This window comes from Dromiciops gliroides, chromosome 2 (assembly GCF_019393635.1).
Source record: "Dromiciops gliroides isolate mDroGli1 chromosome 2, mDroGli1.pri, whole genome shotgun sequence".
Lineage (NCBI taxonomy): Eukaryota > Metazoa > Chordata > Mammalia > Microbiotheria > Microbiotheriidae > Dromiciops > Dromiciops gliroides.
The window spans coordinates 623,096,657-623,118,903 of NC_057862.1; positions in this window are offsets into that span (position 1 = coordinate 623,096,657).

The following is a 22,247-nucleotide window of genomic DNA, read 5'->3' on the forward strand; positions in this document are numbered from 1 at the left end:
CCTTTCACTTCAATGCATTAGTCAGAGAGGTGGTGCTGTCCAAATTCTGAATCTAGAAAGTGGTTTAGGGAGGAGTTGAGTAAGGGAATATTATAGGGGGAATTGGAGACCTGTATAGTCTTGCTGCTATTATTTGCTTTTCTGACTTCAAGTATTTTAGAATCTCAAAGTAATTCTTTCCCTCTCTTCCACCAGCCAGAAATGTGAGTAAACACTTACCTAAGCCAACATAAGTGTCTTGGGGATGGTCCATTTGGAAGGGTAACTTTTAAAACTTTGGGGTGAAATTAGTATTAAGTTGAATTATTACTTTTATGTTGGGGTATTGCCTGTGATCTATTTGATGAAATATTCTGTGATGCTATGTGCTTCTTCCCTCTCACAAAGTGAGAAAGAAGGTAATGTTGGAAATAAAGAAATAACTACTGTCATATAGGATTGGGTTTATTGAATGCCCAATCCTAGCCTGATATTGGTGGCCACTCTCAAAGACAGAGGCTGCAGCAGTTATAAAAAATGATTGGTGGGGCACCTAGGTGGCAAAGGGGATAGAGCACTGGCCCTGGATTCAGGAGTACCTGAGTTCAAATCCAGCCTCAGACACTTACCACTTACTGGCTGTGTGACCCTGGGCAAGTCACTTAACCCCAATTGCCCTGCAAAAAACCAAAAACCAAAAAATGATTGGTAGGTTAAATACCAGAGAGAATGCTTGGTTCTTGTTCTATATCTTCTGAGTTTTCCTTTTCTGCCTAGATTCTGGATTGAGGATAAAATGCTGCTGTCAAGTGTAGTGAGTTCAGTCTAGTCCACAGGGATGCATCACTACAATGTCTGTCCTCCCACTTGGATCTCAGAATTGTAAGAGATTATGAGTCTTAGAGAGTTACAGATAGTAGAGAACCTACAACGAAGGGAACACCACCACTCCTGAATTCCTGAGCAGACCTACCAGAAATCTTGAGCCTCAGGTTGACAAAGATGAAGAGGGTACATGCTTTGGGGGACACAGGAATTGGAAGCTGACTACTTTCTCTTTTTGCAGGATATCTGGGTCCTCACCATCTTAGTACAAAATTATAAGACTAATTCCAAGAGTGTCTAACCTTAAAGATGCCAGTGCCAAAATTTTACTGGTCTAGATACCCAATCGAAACACCCTGCCACCTATATCCTTTGCTCTCCTAGATTTGGTGTGATTAGCTGTGAAAACTATTACCACTGTCCCTACATAGACACAGTGCTCAGTTATTTTGGAAACATTCAAGAAAGAGGTGTGTTAATCAACTGTTTCTCTTAGTTAAAGACAGCAAAATCAAAATCTTATTCCTCTTATCCCTAGAAATTACAATCACTATCTGCTGAGGTGAAAAATCCTTCCTCTTTTAGCTTTCCCCATATTTTCACTTTCCTTCAAACCTCAAACTTACAATTCCATGATCCAAATCTTCTTTTGCCCTTTTATTATATTTTCCCTCCAGAACCTTTGCCTTTTTGTTCAGAAATTCCTTTTTATCCTATGTCTCTCCACCTCATTTTCCTTATACTAGTACTCACTGAAACCTGACTCCCTTTGGAAGCCATCATATCCTTGGATACCTTCTCTAGCACTGGATATAGTTTTTATTCATATATAATGCTAGAAAGAATAAGCACAGTTCTAACATTCACCTGTTATTTACAGACTATTCCTTTGCCATCATGATGTAGAAACTTCTTCTCCTTTGAAGTTTCCTCCATCTGTCTATATGGCACAATCTAGACATTTGAGCAAAATAATTTTAAATACTTTGAGGTATTGATTCTCAAGGTATTTGAAAGAGGAATGTATATCAAGTAACAACATCTCTTGAAGGAAAGAAAGTAAGTGGCATGTGTCTGATGGATTAAACCACCATCACCACCACCACTACCATATTAAACAGCACCTTTTCTCAGGCTAAAGTGGAGACAGCCTAGGATCCAGAGCCCAAGAGTCCTGTGAATTGTAGTTACCCCCACCAACCCATGACCACCAGTTCTGGTCCTCTTGGCAAACATGCTAGAGTGGTTGGCCATTTCCTTCTTCAGATCATTTGATGGATGAGGAAATTGTGGCAAAAAGGGTTAAGTGATTTTTCCAGGGTCACACAAATAAGTTTCTTAGGTCAGATTTGAACTCAAGAAGATGAATCTTCCCGACTCCAGACCCAGAACTCTATTCACTGCCACTTAGCCACCCAAACTGAGACCAGAGAAGTTAAATGACTTGCCCAGGGTCCAATGAGGTAATATATTAAGTACTTTGCAAACTTTGAAACACTATATAAATGCTAGCTACCATTATTATTGTTATTGTTATTAGCCAACCTATGCTGAACACTAGCAAAACAAAACCAGCCATAATCTGCCTCAAAAAGCTAACAAGAAGTTGGGAAGAAAAAGAATGTATACTATCCAGCACTTAGTATAGTGATCAGCACACAGTGGGAACTTAATACATTTTTGCTATATTGATCTAACATGTATATAAAATAATTAATAATAACAACAAAACAACATAAAATAAGGATCAAACACATAGGACCAATAAGATATGTCATAAGAATTCATAGAAAGAAGTTTGCTGTGATTTGCAGTCATCAGCAGAGGCTTCACAGAAGAAGTAGAACATCGACTGGGCTTTGTGGGATGGGTCAAGTTAAGGTTGGAGAAAAGGACAAGGTCTTCTATGTTCACCACAAATGGGATTTCTCAAAGTGGTATCAATAGAGTTGGGTGTGTAGCCTGAATTAAGCAAGTTAGAAGGCTGGGGAAAATGTGTGTCTGTGTATGTACATACACACATATAGGTTTATCCATGTATATATGTATGTATACACATGCATATATAATATATAATGGAATACATATGTCAATATTTGAAAATAGCTATCAAAAATAAATATTCAGAGAAGCTAGAAAAGTGACTATTTTTAACTGGTAGCCTGTCCCCAAAATGATTTGCAATAGTGTAAACAAAAGTTTCAGTACTTACTAATTACATGAAAAAGATTCATTTCCTATTCCAAACATGGAATTGGGAAATGTAGAGGAAGATTTTGTAAGCATTTTTCTTTTACAGGGGACAGAGAAATCAGTCTTGCTAGACTGGTCCTCCTATGTAACATGCAATTCAATTCAGGTCATATAATTTTTGTGTCTGTATTCTCAGCAGCAAGCACAAACTAAGTACTTAAATGTCTGCTAGGGACATCACACAGTTTCCATTGCATGTCAGATGGAAAGAAATGCCCAGTGGTCCTTAAAATGAAATAGCAAAGCAGATGGTAATATGTCTTTTTTAATGTCATTTCCAGAAAAAAAAAAGCCACATCTATTTCTAACATTGAACCATTTGATACTGTCAAGGACTCTGGTGGAGAAAGCTTTCTTTGCCAGATCTTCAGTACCTTTGACTGCTGAGAAGGCAGAAGCAACAGCACCAGCAGGGAGAGTTTATAAGTCACATCTCCATAAGGGTTGCTTCCCTGAATCATGGCTGTGGGGCCCAAGTTAATCATTTGAGGGAAGCATTCTTCCCAGGACTGTTGGGCTCACCTGCCCATCAGCGACAGTTAGCTGGTGCTAGGTGTTTGTGGAGATGGCCATGGGTGGTTCCTTCTCTACAAGTGTTGCTCAGTTTCCTAATCTGTGAAATGGTAGAGTTGGATTTGATAAAATCTAAGTTCCTATGATCCTCGCAACACTCTGAAATAAGTACTATTGTTATCATCCTTTTACAGATGAGAAAACAGGAAAAATGAAGTTAAGTGTCATGTCCCAGGTTAGAGATTGCAAGTAAGTGCCTGAGTAAGGATTTGAACTCAGATCTTCCTGACTCCAAGTCCAACACTCTATCCCTTATGCTATCTAGCTGCCACATATATATGGAGGTAGATGGAATATTAGAGGTCACCTCATTTTCAATGTCAACAATTTTTAAATGATTAATATATATATATATATATATATATATATATATATATATATATATATATATATATATTGACCATATAACCTGGAACTAACCGATCATTCCAGTCTCAATGGACATAATTATTCCCCTTACACTTTGAAGTAGTCAACTTGTCCTCTCTGCTATTCAGACATAACCCTCCATCTTTCATATTTGTGTTTTTGTACTGTCTGCCTCCTATGCCTAGAATGTATTACCAAGATGAAGGTCAAGTACAATTTTTTACCTGAAGCCTTTCCTCATCTCTTCCTAACCCCCAAAGCTGGTTCCATTCATCCTAACTAACTTACATTTAACCAACTTGTGTTTATCACTATTACATTGTGCACACACATACACACACACACACACACTGCTGCCCCTTTCTGTATGTGACCAGTTTGGGTGTTGAAACGGTACAGGAAAAGAACATGTTTCATGAAAAACTGAAATCATAAGCCAAAACCAAAAGTTTAAAAAAAAGCATTTGCTCATCTGAGTGATGTTTTCCCTCCTGAAAGAATGTGAGGACTATTTTTCCTTTTTGTATCTTCAGTGCCTAGCTTGATGCCTGCTATGTAGTTTCATGTTAATAAATATTTAATAAATGATGAATGATTGAGAAAAAGGGCAAACACGTCTAAAAGCAAAGATATTATAATGATTATCACTTCTATAAACCTGTAAATTTTATAATTTTGGACATTCATTTAGAAATTGGTGGTCATACTGACATAGGTCAGAGGGGAATAAGATGAAAGGGACATGATCAAACCATGGAGATAGACTATTGTCAAGCTGCTTCTGCTCCTAACAAGGTATGATCAAAGCTTTCCAAAATCCTGTCTAAATGGAGCTCATAAACGAGCCTTGGTTCCTTTGTGGACTTTCTTTCTATGGCTTGTGTGTTTAATGATACTAAGGAAAGACTATTTTTAAAAATGGGCCACTCATAACATTAATACCTAAAGATTAAATTTTATGTTTTGGGAAATGAACTTCTCCCAAGCCACAAAAACATTACTGTAGTGAGTTATGGATTAAGAAATACAATGATAGGGGCAGCTAGGTGGCGCAGTGGTAGAGCACTGGCCCTGGATTCAGGAGGACCTCAGTTCAAATCCCGGCCTCAGACACTTAACACTTACTAGCTGTGTGACCCTGGGCAAGTCACTTAACCCAATTGCCTCACCAAAAAAATAAAAAAGAAAAAATATATATATATATATATATATATATTTATATAAACATATCTCTATCTCCATCATCTCTCTCTCTCTCCCTCTCCCTCTCTCTCTCTATCCCTATGTCTATCTCATCTATCTTTCTCTATCTCTATCATCCATCATCATCATCATCATCATCATCATCATCATCATCTCTCTCTATCTCTATCTATCTATCTATCTATCTATCTATCTATCTATCTATCTATCTATCTATCTATCTATCTATCTATCTATCTATCTATCTATCTGTTTATCTTGACTAGAAATGGAGAGGGTGGATGGAAGAAAGACAGTCTGGGAGGGATGATGATGATTCTGTTTTGGGACTTGTTTGGACTTTGGAACATTCAAGGCAGATATGTAACAGTAGATAGAAATATGGAACAGGGGCTCAGGGAAAAAAAAGTTTGGGAGATATGTATATAAAGATAAAAATGGGGGCAGCTGATGCCATAGTAGGTAAAGCAACCGGCCCTGGATTCAGGAGGACTTGAGTTCAAATCCCACCTCAGACACTTTACATAGCTGAGTGACCTTGAGCAAGTCACTTAATCCCAATTGCCTCACAAAAAAACAAGACAAAAAAAGATGAAAAATGAACCCATGAGACCAGATGAATAGAAATAAGAAAATTGTAGCTAGAGAAAAGAAGATAATCTAGGGTGGAGTCTTGGATGACACCCTCACTTAGAAATCAGGTAATGGATGATGATCCATCAAATGGCTCATGAGATATGCTTAGTGATTTATGCTTAATGTTTTATCATTCCTTGTTCTAAAAGGCCTGTGATGGCCCAGCTCTTCATCCAATTTTACTATGGACAACTTCCCTCCCCCACAATGAAAATAGACATCAGGGAAAAATTTGACATGGGGAAGGTACTGAAATTATGGGGGGCCTACAGTTTTTAACAGAAAGGGAATTTGTGATCTGAGGAAATACTGGACTTATGACACTGATATACTACATAATAGAAGAGGAAAACTACATTTTGAAAAATTGGCCCTGAAATCATGTCTTGAAAATAATTGTGCTCAATCTAGATTGAGCCTTAAACTTTAAGTACTCTTCAGTATCATTATGCCCCACAAGTAATTTCTATCTTCTTCAGACCAAGGAAGGCTATCTATGAAGGGGAAAAATATATAGATAATATTCTTTTGAAATGAAAAACTATTAATTCTTCATTTTGGCTAAAATCTCTCAGACATATGAATATGCAATTAATTGCTACTGAAGAGAACCCCGTGACTAAAGTAATATCTAACATGTTTTATGATAATTTTAAAATTAGAGATGAACAATTCTGTGGCATTGAAAGAATAAAGCATATAAGTTTCAGTTATGGTTGTTAAATTATTGACTAAAGAAACAGCAGTAATGTGGGCACACCCTTGGGGGAAGTCCTGTCTTCTTGGAACACTAACAACATACTTTCTCTTGATCTGGTCTAAGGCTCTGAATCCTCAGGGGATGAAGAACACTCCCTATCTTGATTTGGTTTTTGATTCAGGGGAAATAAAGGACACTAGCCAAGGACATCATTAAACATTAATTTTTGAGTTTTGAAATGTAGTACTTAAGCCTTAGTGCTATAGGCTTCCACACTCTATAAATGATAAGGCATACTCCACCACTTTAGCCAGTGTGAATAGGCATTTTTAACAGCAGCCAGGAAACAACAGAGACCACAGGGGAAAAATCCAGTCATCTTGTCCAAAGTTTCATTTGGATTCCAGCCTAATATCCTTTTGCCTTTCAAATTTCCTGACATTGAATTAATTTTCTCTGGTTTATTACCCTAACCCAGGTGCAGCAATGCTTTGAGATTATCTGTAATAGCCCCTAGGCCATGATAGAAATAAGTTTAAGGCCTCTTAAAATGACTCATGGAATCTTATAGCTGAAGCTTAGCCTCAGGTGTTTTCTTGTCCAACTTGTACCTGAACAAAAATTCCCTCTATACCATGCCTGAGAAGTGAGCATCCAGCCTTTGCTTAAAGACCTTCACTCAGGAGGAATCCATGACCTTTTAAAATAGCCCATTCCACTTTGGATTAGCTTTACTTATTACCAACTTTTTTCCTTTCATCACTCTGAGCCTTGGTTCCTACTCTCAAATCAGAATTCTCTGAACTAGAACTCCTTTATCATTGGACTAATCCACTGCTTGACTGGCCAATTCTAGACTGGCTTGTTGTTTTTATACTTGCTTTTATCAACTATTTAAACACTGTAAGATGTTTCCTGTGTATCAGGTGCCTTCTACCTTTCATCCAATAGTTGAAACCACATAAGTCTCTCAAATTATTTTCTTTTGTAGGGCAATGAGGGTTAAGTGAGTTGCCCAGAGTCACAAAGCTAGTAAGCATCAAGTGTCTGAGGCCAGATTTTGAACTCACGTCCTCCTAAATCCAGGGCTGGTGCTCTATCCACTGCACCACCTAGCTGTCCCTGTCTTTCAAATTAATTAAAGATTTATTCACACCTAATTTACATCTTTGACTAATTTCATTGGGTGTGGACTTTCAGTGTTATATTAGCTGGAGTTGGGGTAGAATATTGTCTTTATATATGGCATGATCTCAGGACTCTTTGCCTTCTTAGTCACCCTCTTCTGGCAAGTAAGTTTTCCAGCTTCCCAATGCCCTTCCTAAATGTGAAACTTAAACTAAAATAGAACACTTCATTCATGGCCTGACCAGATCAAAATGGATTAGAGCTATAACCTCCTAGACTGGGAAACTCAAAAATTCAAATGAATTTTTTTGACATTCAACTATTAATGACTTGCTTTCAGTTAGGTCATTCACCTTGTTCTGAATCCACCTATATTTATTATGATAATCCAGTTCTCATTTTTACATCTTGTATACAAGAATATCATGGAATACTTTGGGGACAAGTGTCTAAAGGTTTCAGAAAATTTATAACAGTCCCCAAATGAAATGGATCAATAATGCTGTGACAAAACAAAACAACAATGTTCGTTTGGTATGACATGCTCTTGAAGTCATGTTCCTCCTTTGTGATTCTTATTTCCTTCTTTACATCAGGAGGCATGAAGGATTTCTTGAGTGAATTAAAACATGCTATATATTCATTTGGATACCTAAGTAATAATTATATCTGCCTCCCTGACTGCCTGTCTGTCTGTCTGCCTGTCTGTTTGTTTATCTATCTAGTTATACAGATTCTGTAGATTACAATGAACTTTCCTCACAGTAACCTGACAAATCATTCTTGTAAATATCATCTCTATTTTACATGTGAAAAAACTGAGAGCCAAGATAATTTGTTCTAATTTCCATAGTAAATGAGAGAACTCAGATGACTCTATCTCCATATTCCCATTTAATGAAGATTTTATTAGATTGTGTTATCTTTCTGTCCATACTACAGGATTTTTTGGTGGTGTTAGTGGCATGCTACAGATATTATTTCGGAAATAAAGGGAACTTTCAATGAGTAAATTACAAATGCAGGTTGGTACTAGCTCTGCAATTTAGCCTTAGAGAGTTTACCTTGAACACTGAAAGGTTAAGCATGATTCCCCAGATTCTCATACAGTATGAGGAGCCAGTATTTTAAACTAGCTGAGAATGGATATCTATTCACAACTCCATGCTGCTTCTAAATACATAAAAATAATACAAGATGTTACTATTTAGTAATGAAATTTACATTAATTATGCTTTATATTAAATATACACATAAGATTGTTTATTGTCTTTCTTTTAACTTATTGACACTTCCTAGTATACAACACAGTCCTTTGTATAATGGAGAAGAGGGGACATAACTATTAGGAAATGGCATATATGTCCATCTATTAAAAAAAATAAACACAACCCTGCAAATACAGCAACTTCTTGTTTTCATGTTAGCACTATGGATATGTTCTCTATGTTGAACATTCACTGAACACTAGGGGGCAGTGATACACTAGACTTAGGTTATGTAGGCCCTGGACAATAATGTATACTGTAAGTAAAACTCAACTGTTCTGTGCAGATTGATTTTTCCCCCCTTTTACAAGAGAATTGAGTAAGAGACCATAGGTCATTCTGCAGCACGTCACAAGAAATGTGTGTCTCTCCATCTCACCTTCGTGGCTGTCTGATTACAAGGAAGATATGTCTTTACCGAAGAAGTTGTGTCCAAGGACATTGCCAGAAGCCTAATGTCCTCCGTTATTTTTCTGCCATTACAAAGCACTGTTTTATGAAATGGGAAATAAGAAAGAACTCAACTGAGAAGTCAGCTTAAAGGACTTCTCATTAGGAAAACCATGCTATAGTCTTTCCTAAGGCTGGGCTAAACTGCTTTTGATTTCAAGTTGAACAACTATGGCAGAATTTTGGTTCCAGAATCCATGAAAGGGATTGCTGCCTGACTACCTAGTCCTTATACTCTCATGGGAAGCTGGGTATGGCAACTATATGTCTTACATCCCCTTATCATTTATCCAACTTCCCCATGTTCTATACTGTCCCTTTGTTATATTAGTTCTCTCTTAATAATATTTTATTTTTTTCCAGTTACATGTAAAGGGAGTTTTCAACATTGGGGTTTTTTTTGCATTTTGAGTTCTAAACTTTTCTCCCTCCCTCCCTTCCCTCACCCCCCCCAAGACAGAAAAAATATCTGACATAGGCCATACATGTACAATCACATCAAACATATTTCTACCGCTGTTCTCTCTCTCCCTGAAAGATGATCTACATGGTACCAGATATTTTGCAGCTCTAATATCAGGATAAATCCTTCTGTTTTATAAAGGAATATATGCTAGATAGTATGGGATACTTCCTAACTCTAAAAGTTTCTATTCCAGTGTCAAAAAGTCCCTAAGGCATTCTAGCAGATAGCTGTATAAAGTAATCTGCTAGAATAAGAAGAGAGGGTGACAGAGGGAAGAAAGTCAGCAAAAGAGAGATTATATGAACATGAGACCAAAGGAGAGGGGCAGTGTCATATTCCTGAGTAGTTCAGAAATTACCAAATCTCTGTAATAATAATAATAACAATAATAACAACAATAATAATATAGAGTACTACTATTATTGTTAATAATTGGTATTAAGATAGTGTTTTAACATTTAGAAACACTTTATATATCTCATTTGATCCTTATAACAACCCTGAAAGGTAGGTGCTATTATAACCATTTTACAGATAAGGAAACTGAAGCAGTTAAAGGTAAAATGATTTGTCCAGCTTACATAACTTGATCTTAAGTCTTCTTCATCAGTTTCAGTGCTGTCTCTCTCACTGTCTGTCACTGTCTCTGTCTTTCTTTCTCTGTCTGTCTCTCTGTCTCTTTCTGTTTCTTTGTCTCTCTGTCTCTCTGTCTCTCTCTTTCTCTCTCTCTCTCTCCCTCCTGGGCTCTCCCCAAGACCACTCCAAATACCTTCAAATAATGCCATAAGACAATTCCTGGAGCAGCAAAACCCCAAAAAAGACAAAGTGAAATAATTTTCCAGCCAAAGAAAACTTAGAAGGTTGGCAGGAAACATCTATTATACTGGGGTGAGAGTGGAGTACAGTCCAGCACAGGCTGCATCAGCACAGATGCAACCCCATTGAACACCCAATCCCAGCTAACCAGAAGCAGGCCTTGGGAGCCTCTGAATCAGCAGCAACAGCAACTGCTTCTGGAAGTCAGCCCACAGACAGTAAGGGGGTCCAACAGTTGGCTAGAAGGAGATTACAGGGATCTCTTTGTTTGTACTGAGGCAGGATTCTGTTGCTTTGCCTACACTTGGATCCAGGTCACAGTCTTGGGTAGAGGTCCCAGGAGAGGGAGGAGCACTTCCAAGAAAAAATATGAATTGGCCTCAGGTCATAGAAGTGCTCAAAAAGGATTTTGAAAACAAAGTAAGTGGGCAGCTAGGTGGTTCAGTGGATAAAGCACTGGCCCTGGATTCAGGAGGATCTGAGTTCAAATCCAGCTTCAGACACTTGACACTTACTAACTGTGTGATCCTGGGCAAATCACTTGAAACTCAATGTCCCCCTACACCCCCCCCAAAGGAAGAAAATAAAATAAGAGAGATAGAAGGAAAAAATGAAAAGAGAAATGAGAGTTATGCAAGAAAATCATGAAAGACAAGTCAACAGCTTGGTAAAGGAGACACAAAAATTTCTGAATAGAAAAACACCTTAAAAAATAAACTAGGCCAAATGGTAAAAGAGGTATAAACAGCCAATGAGGAAAAGAATGCCTTCCAAAGCCAAATTGGCCAGATAGAAAAGGAGGTACAAAAGCTCTTTGAAGAAAATACCTCCTTAAAAATTAGAATTGAGCAAATGGAAGCTAATGACTTTATGAGAAATCAAGAAACAATAAAACAAAACCAAAAAAAATGAAAAAAATCAAAGACAACATGAAATATCTCACTGGAAAAACAAGTGACTTGGAAAATATATCCAGGAGAAATAATTTGAAAATTATTGGATTACCTGTAATCCATGATCAAAAAAAGAGCCTAAATATCATCTTCCAAGAAATTGTCAGGTAAAAATGCCCTGACATTCTAGAAGCAGGAAGTAAAATAGAAATTGAAAGAACACACAGATCACCTCCTGAAAGAGATCCCAAAATGTAAACTTCCAGGAATATAATAGCCAAATTTCAGAGCTCCCAGTAAAGAAGAAAATATTTCAAGCCTCTAGAAAGAAACAATTCAAGTATTGTGGAGCCACAGTCAGGATAACAAAAAATTTAGCAGCTTCTATATTAAAAGACCAGAGGGATTTGAATATGATATTTTGGAGAGCAAAGGACCTGGGATTACAACCAAGAATCTCCTACCTAGCAAAACTGTTTATAATAATTCAGATAAAAAAGGGAATTCAATGAAAGAGAGGACTCAGGTATTCTTGATGAAAAGACCTGAGCTGAATAGAAATGTTGACTTTCAAATATAAGACTCTAGAGAAGAATAAAAAGTTAAACAGGTAAAAGAATTCATAAGGGATATTAAAAGGTTAAACTCCTTACATCACTACATGGGAAGATGATACTTATAACTCATATGAACTTTCTCATTATTAGGGCAGTGGGATGGAGTATATTTAGACAGAGGGCAAAGTTGTTAGTTGATTTTGAAGAGATGATAACTTTAAAAAAAATTAAGGAGTGAGAGATAAATGCACTGGGAGAAAGGGAAAGGGAGAGATGGAACGAGTTAAAGGATCTAACATAAAAGAAAGAAGAAAAATCTTATCCAGTGGAGGGGAAGATGGGGGAAGTGCTGGGCAGTGAGTGAACCTTACTCTCATCAGAATTGGCTCAAAGAGGGAATAACATACAGACTCAACAGTAATCTATCTTACCCTTCAGAAAAATATGAGGGGAAGGGCATAAGGAGGGGGAGTGATAGAAGGAAGGGCAGATTGGGGGAGAGAGCAGTCAGAAGCAAAACACTTTTGAGGAGGGATAGGGTGACAGGAGATAGAAAATAGAGTAAATGTTATCGGGAAGGAATAGGATGGAGGGAAATATAGTTAGCAATAGTAATGGTGAAAAAAAAATTGAAGCAAGTTTGTCTGACATGTCTCATTTCTCAAAAACATAGAGAATTGAGCCAAATTATTAAAATAAGAGCCGTTCCCCAACTGATAAATGATCAAAAGATATGAAGTTTTCAGATTAAATCATCAAAGCTACCTATAACCATATTAAAAAAAAAACTTTAACTGACCTTTGATTGGAGAGATGCAGGTCAAAATAATTCTAGGGTACTACCTCATACCTATTGGATTGGATAAAAGGACAGCAGAGGAAAATGACAAATGTTGTAGGGGATATGGGGAAAATGAGATGTTAATGCCCACTTGGTGTAGTTGTAAACTGATTCAAACATTCTGTAGAGAAATTTGGAACTATGGCCAATAGGCTATAAAACTATGCATACTCTTTGACATTTTAATACCACTACTAGGTTGATAACCAAAAAGAGATAAAAACAAAAGTTTAATTTAAAATTTTGGAGATGTCCATCAATTGGGGAATGGTTGAATAAATTGTGGCATTTGATTATGATGGAACACTATTGTGCTGTAAGAAATGATGAACAGAATGCTATCAGAAAAACTTGAAAGACATATCAACTGATGCACAGTGAAATGTACTGTATACAAAATAACAACAATATTGTAAGATGATCAGCTGTGAATGACCTATTTTCAGCAATACAATGATCCAAGACAACTCTGAAGGACTTTTGAAAAATGTGATCATTCTCTAGAGAAAGAACTGATGCCTGTCTAAATACAGATTGAAGCATAATATTTTTTATAATTTTGAATCTCTTTTTTTTGCTTGTTTTAGTAACAAACATTTATTTTATTTTCCATTTACATGTAAGTGTAGTTTTCAACATTCATTTTCATAAGAGTTAGAGTTCCAAATTTTCTCCCTCCCTCCTCCCTTTCCTCCCCCATCCACAAGATCACAATCAGGTTATATATGTACAATCCACAAGTGTTCTTTTATCAGTTCTTTCTATAGGGGGTGCATAGTAAGCTTCCTCATTAGTTCCTTGGGATTGTCTTGGATCATTGCACTGCTGAAAGTAGTTAAGTCATTCACAATTGCTCATTGAACAATACTACTGTCACTATGCACAATGTCTTCTCAGCTCTGCTGATTTCACTATACATCGATGTTCATTAGTCTTTCAAGGTTTTTTGGGGATCATTCTGTTTGTCATTTCCTGTAGCACAAGACATTCCACTACAATCATATAACACAGGCTTTTTCCATCATTCCTCAATTGATGGACATTCCCTTGATTCTCAATTTTTAGAGAAAAATGGGAGAAAATTATCCAAAAAATATTTATAGTGTTAAGGGCTAAAATTCTAGCTAAATTGTCTAAAATATCTAATGAGTGGTCGACAATAAATTATAAGCTTTAGCAAGAGTTAGACTTTTAAGCACTTATTAAGGAGAATAAGAATTTGGTACAGAGAGAGAAAGGCCTAGATTCCGATCTATTAAAGGGAGAGCACATTTCTAGCTCCACTCTCCACCAGAGTCCTCAGGAAAAAAAAGCGTCAGAGCGAGCACCAGTCTCTTCCTTCCTCCTCCCTCTAGCCCGCGTCACTTCCTGACGCCAAAGAAAAAGACTCCTGGTCTTGCCCTCAAAGACCTTTGCTTCATGGGCGGAACTCTTCTACAGTAAGTCTCCAGCAGGTGGCGTCATTCCAATTGTTACAATAGCAATTCTTGGTGGAGGTTAAAAAGCATAATTTTTAAAAATTCCTTTTTCTTAAGTGTTTTTATCTGTTTTCTTTCACAACCTGATGATTGTAGAAATGTTTTGCATGACTACACATTATGTTTATTTAAAAATCTAAATGTGGGTTCTAATCTGTTCCCCCAGTTTTGGGGGAAAACTGGCTAAAATCAGTGATAAATTCACCAAGAGTTTAGGCTTTTAAGGATTTATTAAAGCTTGGGTCTATTCAGTATAGCCAGAGAGACAGATACCTTTCCTTTCCTAAAAGCCCATGTGAAATTCTGCCACCATGCAGATATCTCAACCAAAAGAGAGAAATCCTCTCTGCCAGCCTTTGGTTTCTACTTCCTGTCATCCTCCAAGAAATGGGAGGTTCTTCAAGTTGATTGGCTGAGAGTGGTAGAACACACTCTCCTCAGGGTTGGCTAAATTAAAATTCAAGATCTAATCACCTGTAATTGGTACTTAGTAGTTCCTCATTCACACCCAATTCAAACACTACTAAGTCAATCAAGTCAGAGCCCTGGGCTTCTACCAAATTCCATTATTTTAACACATTCCCCTTTTTGTTTCCTCTAAGGAACATGGAATATTTCCTTGATGAAACATTAACAAATAACAGAATATAATACCCTATGCTAACAAACAATATGCAAATATTATAGAAAAAGGAGAAAGGGGAATTTTAGATTGTGGTTTTTATAGTGTTTGTTTTTTGTGGGGCAATAAGGGTTAAGTGACTTTCCCAGGGTCACAAAGCTAGTAAGTGTCAAGTGTCTGAGGCTGGATTTGAACTCAGTTATTCATGAATCCAGGGCCATTGCTTTATCCACTGCATGACCTAGCTGCCCCTATCCTCGATTTTTTAATCCATATGAGACTTGGATTATGGGAATTTATCATTTAAGACATTAATTTGCCTTCATTCTGAAGTATCAGATGTCAGTTGGCCAGGATGCCATCTGATCAAAAGAGGAATACATACAAGAGCAGACATTGAACTGTTACATGAGCGGAGACATGCATGAAGTCAAGGTACAGCCGAGGGAATGGCTTTTGACAAATGTTGAGGTTGGTTTCTCTTGGTTTAATTTTTCCCCACAATATTGTACAGGTGCCTGGAAGTTGTTATCCCACCCATCTCATTCTACACAAGGCTTCTATGCCCTCTCCTATATGCCTGATGCCATGGACATCTCAATTCCATGCATCTGATTAAGTCTGATTCAATTTCCTCCAATATATTCAGTGGCATGGATGTATATCCCATCCATATCCCATCCACCTATTTTAAGCCTGGCATACTGCATGAGCAGTATATATTGCTCTCATGTGGGAAATGCTCATATCCCATCATTTCTATCTCTTCTTTTATGGCAACCCCCACAATTATCTCAGGTGTCACAATAAATACATTGAGTGTTGATCTACTGTGATGGATGGATTATATTCTTCTCACCAATGCAATGGCACAGAAGAGTTCCAGGGAACTCGTGATGAAGAGATCTCCAAATCCAGGAAAAAAAAAGAACTGCGGAGTGTAGATGCTGAATGAACCATACTATTTCTTTTGTTTTTGATGCTGTTGTTTTTTCTATTTTGAGGTTTTTCATCAGTGCTCTGATTTTTTTCTCTTGTAAACATTACTAATGCAGAAGTAGATTAATGTTATTATGTGTGTATATATATATATATAACCTAGATCGATTGCCTGCTGTCTAGGGGTAGGGGGGGAGGGAGGGGTGGGAGGGAGAAAAATCTGAAATTGTAAAGCTTGTATAAACAAAAGTTGAGAACTATCTTTACATGTAACGGAAAAAATAAAATACTTTATTAATAATAAAAAAACAAAAACAAAAAACAATAAAAAGAAAAAAATTAATATCACAATTTTCCTTCTCAATTTACCCTCCACAGGGCCTTGTAGTAATATTAAGTTATAGAGGAGTGTAGTAATATTAAGTTTTAGAGAATGTTTCCATTTTTGTTTATATTATATGTTTCGTGTGTAACAATGATTCTGAATTCCCTTAGACATGTTTTTGAGAACTCTCATTGTTTGATTTGATTAATGACAAAGCTATTTTAAAGTGTGTTAAGCTCAATTTTGCAGGAAATTTTCCTGGCTGTTTACTAGCATCCACATATCAACCCCTGAAAAGACTTCCATTCCATGACTATACCCAGAGGACATCCCAGGAATCATCCAAGAAAAGACTTCCAAAGACTTAAATGGATATTTCCCCCATTTTCTTTTCCACATTGTATATGATGTTCATAAATGTCCACTTACTAAAGGGGAGTGCCCCCTAAAGGTTTTCCTGCTTGTGATGTCTACCTACTAATAAGGGAGTACCCCCTTTAGCCTTTGTCAATGCATCACTCAATTTCTTTTTCTCTCTTTTCATTCCCTTTCCTTAGTTAGTCATAAACATCTGTAATGTTATTGATTCATGAGAGGAAAACCATGTTTCTTCACTTGAAGCACAGTGGGGATTGGAACAATTGGAGTGATGCCACCTGTTGGAGAGTTACTGTAGGAAAGCTCCACCCTGAGGAGAAAGTGGTCTGAAGGCAAGCCATGTGGCTTGGAAGTCAGTCCTTGGCGTCAGGAAGTGACGTTTGTTTGTGGGGTACTGCCTATCAAAGCTACCAGCCAATTAACTTGGAGCTGTGTGTGTTGGGGATGGCTGTTTTCAGTTTTCAAGGGGATGCTTCTTGGAGAAAGATGGAAGTGTTGGGTCCTTTTAGTTCCTGACCTTGTCAAGGCAGGTCGGAGAATGGGGTCTCTCAGAAATAGTTGGATTTTTTACCTTTCTCTCTGACCATTAGATCCTAATGGTCTTTAATAAATACTTAAATACTCTTGCTAAAGCTTCTAATTTATTGGTGACCACTCATTAGATGATTTTAGGCATTATGGCTAGATAGCAACTTTAAAGAATGTATAACATTGAATAGCTTGTGTTCATAATGGGGGGCTGGGGAGGGAGGGAGGAAAAGAATTTGGACACAATGGTTTAAAAATGGCCATTAAAATTATTTTTTACAGGTAATTTGGGAAAATAAAATTTCTAAATAAATGCAAAAAGAAAATCTTTTTCATTGTGGAATCAGAACTCAGGTTTCTCCAGCATCCCAATCTAGTGCTTTTTTCCACTATGTTATGCTTTGCAGTGGTTGCGGGTAAGGAATGAAGTGCTTTATTAGCCTAAAGTTTGGTGAGAAACCAAAGGTTAGTGGGCTAGGATGTGCTAGGAATGTTGACCATGGTTAAGTCCAATTTGAATAACAATCATATAACTGATTAGGTGGGGAAGACATTGCATTAGGGAGGACCAAGAGAATGTGTTCTAGCAGTAAAAATAATGTGTGCAGATTAAGGACACCTGGGTTGAATAGCCAACTTGTTTATTTACATCTGTATGGACTTTGGCTGATTCTCTATGGATCATTGGCTATCTCATTTTTCCCCATCCTATAAAATAAGGAGATTAGATTGAGAATCCTTTTCATTGTAAATCATTATATTCATAAAATGAAAATCAGGAATTAAGCAATGATTAAAATACTAAGAATATTGTCATGGGGCATAAGCCAAAGGATTAAAACAGGGATCAAAAGGCAAAGCTCAGGAGTCATCAACATTATGTGTTCTAGATGATGATCTTTTCTTGGGTTAAATGTCTTTTACTAGAGTTCCTTTTTTAAAATAAAATTCATATAATATTTGTAAGCTCTTATCACAATTTTTGACACATATAATAGGCACCAAGTGAACGCTTATTCCTTTCACTATATTCTTTCTCTTTTTAATATCCTTTAATCTCTTTGCCTTTTGTAGAACTTTAAGGCACTGTTAACCAAGGCTGTACACCATTTCTACAAACCTTTCCAAGTCCTTAAATTCAGGGCTTGGGTAATTGCTGGTGTGAGTGTTTGGAGGTTGCTTGATGATTCCTCTTCAGGGTCCTAATTCCATGAATCTCTGTTGCCCACTGGATAATGTACAAAATCCAGATCCATCTAGCTCTAGATAACTGGCATCTTAAAGATATTTTATTTTATATGTTTGATTTTATATGTTCTCAGACATTTCAATTATTGCTCTATTTCAGGTTGATCCACTGCCCCAAGTCTCTCCCCACTCCGATCAATTGTTTCTTTCAGATGCCAGTTATTTTTCAAAGCATATATATGACTATGATACCACATAAAATTGTAATTTCTTCCTGTTTTGTCCAGGATAAAAAATATAAATCATTTGATTTCTTAATCTCTTATTGCCTTCCCAGGCCTTTTACACTATATTCCTCTTCATGTATCCCACAGTCCAGTGACACTGACCTTAACCATTCCTCATACATGACATTCCCCTCTCTGATTGTACCTTTGTATTAGATGAAAACATGCTTGGATACTGTCCCTCTTTAACCTGTCTCCCTGCTTCTTTCAAGATGAAAGCAAAATCCTACTGTTAGAAGCATTTCCTAGTCCTAATTCATTAATCTTTTCCTTTGAGCTTACTTTCCATCTCTCTCTCTCTCTCTCTCTCTCTCTCTCTCTCTCTCTCTCTCTCTATATATATATATATATATATATATATATATATATATATATATATATAAATGGAAGTAGCGCACATATATGCCATGTTTATATGTATTATATATCTTGGGAGTACAATTTTATTTTGCCACATTTTCTTCACCATTAAAATGCGAGTTCCTTGAGGGAGAGATTGTGTTTTTACCTTTCTTGATGTTCCCAGGGCTTACAACAGTGTCTGTTTACCCACGACCTCATTCTCCAGTGCTTAACTATCATTGAAGTCTTCCATTTTAACCAGTAAATATAGGTTAACAATATGTCCTTAACTCATTGGCCATTTCTGAAAATATATGGCTCACTCTACGCTTCTCTTATCTAAAAGGGAAGGGATGCTTCTTTTCATCATTAGTCTATTGAGTCATGATTTGTTATTTCATTAATCAGAGTTCTGAAATATTAAATGTTTTCCTTCACTCTTTATATTCATTAATAGCTGTGTTTTTTTTCCAATTTTAGTCTGCATCAGTTTGTACAAGTCTTCCCAAAATTTCTCTGAATTCTTTATACTTAGGTACTACAATTCATGTAGCCATTTTCTAAATTGATTAAGTTGTTGTTTTTGTCAACTTCCGTATGTCTGATCTTATAACCACATTTTGGGTTTCCTTCCCAAAGTTACGGAGGTGATCTTGCCATTTCCTTATCCAATTCATTTCACAGCTGACAAAATTGAGGCAAAAAAGGTCAAGTGACTTATCCAGGGTCACACAGCTAGTAACTTTCTGAAGTCAGATTGAACCCAGAAAGATGAGTCTTCCTTGATTCCAGTCCCAGCCACTGTACCACGTAGCTGCCCCAATTGATAGGTACCCAATTTGTTTCTAAATTCTTGCTATAGCAAATAGTGCTACTGTGACTATTTTTGTACATTTGGGCTTTTCCCCGCTTTCATCATTTGGATGTATATTTCTAGAAATCATATATCTAAATAAAATGTCATGAAAAATTTTGAGTCTCAATTGTTTTTCAGAATAACTGAACCAATTCACAGCTATCTGACTGTTCATTAGTATGCCTTGCTTGTTATGGCCTCTCTAACAACTGCCATTTTCTTTTTTTTGTCATCAACTTTAGTTGTGAGGTGGAACCTCAAAGTTACTTTAATATGCATTTCTTTTCTAACCAGTGATTTTGAGCTGCCTTTCAAATGTTTGTTTCTTCATTTGAAAAATGCACATATTCTTTGGTTACTTCTCTGTTGGGCAATGACTTTTAATGTATTTGTATTAATTTCCCTAAACACTGTGGATAGCCGAAAATCTTGCTGCAAGTAATTTTTTTTCGACTTAACTGCTTCTCTTCTAATTCTAACTGCAATGATTTTGTTTGGGCAAAAACTTTTCAATTTTATGCAGTGAAATTCATCAGCATACTGAATATATTTACATAAACAGCAGTGCTCAGTAGGAAGGCACAAGGTTGTGGTCTTTAGATTTGCATGTGTGACAGCCATTATGGAGAGGTCTATAGCACTGTAGAATACAATAAGAGCTGCTAAAGTCATTTGATCTAAACTTGAGGCATTGTGGAGGATTATGAAAAATCTATAAATGTTCATTACAGTTTCTATTAAGTTTTTCAGCCTACCAGAGCGTTCATATCAAAGCTATATGGTAGCCTGAGAGCATTGAGATCTTACTAGGAGGGACTTTTAGAAGAGGGGACTCTATTTAAGGTAGTTATACAGAACCCTCATTACTTTTTTGGGGAGGCAGGGCAATGAGGGTTAAGTGACTTGCCCCAGGGTCACACCGCTAATAAATGTCAAGAGTCTGAACCCGGATTTGAACTCAGGTATTCCCTGACTCTAGAGCAGTGCTTTATCCCCTTTGCACCACCTAAACTGCCCCTCCCTCATTACATTTGTTAATTTTCTCCTTCTTTCTGTCTCCTACTAAGGCAGCAAGAATATATAGATTAGAGGAGCTATGTGGTGCAGTGGATACAGCACTGCCTTGGATTCAGGAGGATCTGAGTTCAAATGCAGTCTCAGACACTTGACACTAGCTGTGTGACCCTGGGCAAGTCTCACTTAAAACCCCTCACTGCCCTACAAAAAACAAAACACACAAAACAAAAAAAACAAGTAGAAGACAATATGTGTTAAGGGCTAAAATTCTAGCTAATCTGTCTAAAATATCTAATGAGTGGTCGCCAATAAATTATAAGCTTTAGCAAGATGTTAGACTTTGAAGCATTTATTAAGGAGAATAAGAATTTGGTAAAGAGAGAGAAAAAGGCCTAAATTCCCTATCTATAAAGGAGAGCACATTTCTAGCTCCGCTCTCCACCAGAGTCCCAGAGGATAAGAGCGCCCCTGTCTCCTCCTTCCTCCTCCCACTTAGTCCGCGTCACTTCCTGATACCAAAGAAAAGACTCCTGGTCATGCCCCTCAAAGACCTTCGCTTCATGGGCAGAACTCTTCTCAGTAAGTATCCAGCAGGTGGCATTATTCAATCGTTACAGGTCCCCCCTGTTGTTCCTCAAGAAACAAAATGTTTCTTGACGGAACAGTAAAAAGAATATAATAAACTATTGCTAACTAATAATATGTGAACAACAATATAGAAAAGGAAGAGAGGAAAGTTTTGTCCAGAGGGGCGATTTTTTTTTGTCTCATGAACGACGCTTTGACATTTAGTCTTGCAAAGGAGGGGCCTCTGCAGAGAATACATGTTACAGATGGTGTATATTATAACAGAAAGAGAAAAAAAAAACAACAAAAACAACAAATCAAAACTGTTCATTTAAAGTCTCTGAAAGTCTTTTCTCAGTTGTTCTCTAGGTGTAGTCGTGGACATGGAAGTCTTTTCAGGGGTTGATGTGTGGGATGCTGGTAATCAGCCAGGTAAATTTCCTACAAAATTGAGCCTTAAACACAACTTTAAAATAGCTTTGTCAATAATCAAATCAAACAATGAAAGTTCTCAAAAACATGTCTAAGGGAATTCAGATCTTAGTTGTTACACATGAAACATATAATAAACAAAAATTGAACCATTCTTTAAAATTATAATATACTATAGGTCCCCCCCTTATGGAGGGTAATTGAGAAGACAATTTCTGCGATATATAATTATTAAAAAATAATTTTTTATCTTTGTTTCATCACTTTTCGCATCATCTGCCTAATTATCCTCATGCCATTATGAGAAATTTAAAAATCTATATATTGGTAA